Raw genomic sequence first — 3,463 nt, 5'->3', positions numbered from 1 at the left:
AGGGAGCGGGGCGGGGCGGGGGTCGGAGCCGGGAGCGGAGCCGGGGGGAGAGCCGGGGCAGCTTGGCACGGGGCCCTCCGCTGCTGACACCGGAGCACACTTTGCTGGGCCCCTGTCACAAAGCAGAACCTAGGTGGGCTTCTGCTGTAAGGAGAGCAAAACGATGCCGTGCCCGAAAGGCTTGCAGTCGCTCTTTGAACCTCCTGGAGATGCAGCAATGCAAACTCCATGGCTTGTATAACTTTGAACTCTGGTAAGCTGGAGAAGATGAAGCAGCAAGCCTTGTATTCGCTTCTAGCACTGTACACTGACACATATTCAGAAAATGCCTTATAGCCAATTAAATACTCAGGGATGGTTATATTTAAGATCAGCTCAGAGTTCTCTTTAGATTTAGTGCACTCAGGGAACCCCATCAAATTTATCTTCCGTCTCCATTTATTTCTTGTTTAATATCTGTCATAAAGCATGGAATTTAAGTCACTTTCAGACTGAAAATATTTTATTTCTAATGTGGTAGTATTTAGTATGCAAAAATTTCCAGAAGGACAAAAGGAGAATCTGTTGATGAAGCGAGGTCACGCTTCTTAGACATTTTAAATGATAGAGATTTAAATTACTATGATGATTAGAAAGTTGACTGCTCAAATGAAACAATCGGTTCCTTTGTCTTTGGACAGGATTTTAAATACTGAACATTAGTCATCGGTCATGTGAGGATTTAAACAAGCACTTAGCTTTATGCAATTTGAGTGATTAGTTCTGTTCAAGTGAATAGGACTGTGCAGAACGTGTAAGATTTAGCACATCTCAAACCCTCAATTGTACAAAGCTTTAACATGTGATCCAAACAGTGATTTCTTTTTTAAGGCCGTTTCCTCAGGAGCAGTGTTTGTGCAGTCACACGTGTCTATCATCCAGTCTTTCCCTATCATGGGAGGAAGGGGAACGGTCACCTCCCTGTTGGCCACTTTCAGTTAGTTCTTGAAGACGAGGGGAAATTTCAGAAGCAATACAGGTTTTACGTGTTTGGTGAAAGTAGGTGGCTCAGCACCAGAGAGATCTGTAACTTGTGCAGCGAAAGCAGCTGCAGGAGCTGGAATATTGAGACATTATAAAACCTTTATTTAGGTGAAAAAGAGAAAACATAATACCTGATTAACCCAGATAGACAAAAAGGTTCAGCCAATACTTCTGATCAACCCAAAGGTGAGCCATTAGTAATTCAGTTTTGTTGGGTGTCCAGAGAACTTTCAAAGAAGAAGAAAGCAACTCTAAATCTGTTTCCTATGTGGACATTATCTAAGGTCTGCTACTGAAGACCTGTGTTTTAATATTAAGTATACCATTAAACAGGTATTTTTAACATCTATAAAACATATTTTGGGAGCATGCTTTCTTAGGTCCTTTAAAATTCATGCTCATTTGAGTGTTCATCTGCTGCATGATCTTCCTGGAACTGGAAGCAATCATCCTAGAGGAGCCTGTGTGAAAGCCAGGGATATGCCTACATACATGTATCTTTCTGCCTTTGTTAGCAAAAGAAGACAATAACCAACATATAGTGATCAGTTAGCCTGGAAGATAAGGTTAAAGGCTTTGTGCTGCTTGCTCCCTTTGCTTTCTAGCATAAAAAAAGGAATAAGAGCTGAGAGGTTGTAGGCTGTGTAACATTGTAAGAGTTAATTGGAACATGAATAGCACAAAACAAGGAAAAAAAAAAAACCCTCAGGTAAGATCCTGTACTTTTACAAAAAGTACCAGCACTAACAATATCCCTATTTAGTTTTACTGAGCACAGAGTACTTTAAAATGGTAATATATCTCAGATTTCAAAAGGAATACATGGTAAGAATCTGCAAGCACCACCTACAAACTCTTGTGTTCACTTCATTTTTATTTGTGAAATAATTGCACCTGTGGAATGTAAGGCATTTGTTTGGTGGCCTTCTCTTTTTTTTTTTTTTTTTTTTTTTGTTAACCTGATTTTGCACCAGTGTGAGGACTCCTATAGTGAATAATCAGACCCAGAGAAATTAAGGCATGTTTGCTGGTAAACCACTCTCAGCAAAAAGAGCATTTCATAAAAAGCTGACAGGTTTGTACTCATGTACATATAGGGCATTTTATTGTTTCCTATTAGAAGGAAAACTATTTGGATTTTACTGAAATGTAAGTACTTTATTTCACAGTCATTCTACTAATTCTACATGGATGATGTGTTGTGTATCTTTGTAGCAACAAGATTCTTACAACTACTAAATCTTATGTGGGCATTTATTGAGGCTTTAAGGGATTGAGAGTCTCACTGGCTGACCTCCTGCACTGGGGCTGCTTTGGCCCCATTGCAGGCTGTGATTTAAGGTGCTGCTGTGACCTGCTCATCTCCCACAGTCTTCTGGAAACAGTGAGGGTATGGCAGCAGGATGTAGCGCTGTAAGGAATGTCTCTGACAGCATCTCCAGTTGTTTATTCACTTTGTGACAGGAGCACAAAGCTTGTGTATATAAATGGCTCTGCAGGGAGGAGGGCTGGAAGGGAATGGCAGAGGTGGACAGAGGTGAGACGAGCGGAGCCAGTGGGTTGGGCTGAGGAGAGCAGCAATGAATCTTTCTTTGGAAATTTGCCAGTGTGGAGCATAGTACCACACTGCAGTCCAAAACCTGCAGGACAGAATGTGTGTGTCAGTCCACTGCCCACCAACACTGTCAGGCTGATGCAGTGCAACCCATAAATTTTAAATTTAAACGTCTTTGTTACTTGAATGCTCACAATTTATTTGGCAACACAGGAGTAAAATATATTGAAGATTTTTGTGACTTATATGCTTGTGTGGGGTTTGTTTTTTCTGGGATTTTATGTAGTTTGGAATTTAGAACAGCAAGTGACTGGAATTCCATGTGAAATCATGATGTTGGTTCTCCACTCAGATCTTGTCCTCTTTGAAAGGAAATTCAAATTCCATTTGAATTCAAGTTCAGAAGGTAAACATTCAAAGAGGACAGCATTTGAGCTTCCGCTTAGCACGGAATTATGTAGCTGCCAGGAGTGTAAGGCAGCAAAGAGTCAAGGTCAGTATGTTAACAAGGCCAGCTGTAATGTGGCTCTAAATTTTCTCCTGTTTAAAGAGGAGAGAAAATGCTCTCAGTGGAAAAATAATGGGAGAAATAGTGAGATTATCTTCTTCATGTATTATTTAAAACATTAATAGAAAGGTAAGAGCTATGGCAAAATACAATCAGTTACTTCTACATATATTGTCATAGGAAAAAAAATTATTTTGAAAGTAAAGGAACATTTAGGGGAAATAGAAAGAAATATTCTTCTACATAGTCCATAATAACATTTTAAAAGATCCATGCCTTCTACCAAAATGTCCCAATTTGCAATTGATTGTACTTTGTAGGATTTTGTGTGGTTTTTTTTAGCAGAGTGGATAGTTTTAACTAGGGAACAGTTTTGT

This window comes from Pyrgilauda ruficollis, unplaced genomic scaffold (assembly GCF_017590135.1).
Source record: "Pyrgilauda ruficollis isolate IOZ18807 unplaced genomic scaffold, ASM1759013v1 scaffold19, whole genome shotgun sequence".
Taxonomy (NCBI): domain Eukaryota; kingdom Metazoa; phylum Chordata; class Aves; order Passeriformes; family Passeridae; genus Pyrgilauda; species Pyrgilauda ruficollis.
The sequence above is the reverse complement of the archived record's forward strand: the minus strand, read 5'-3'. Positions refer to the sequence as shown.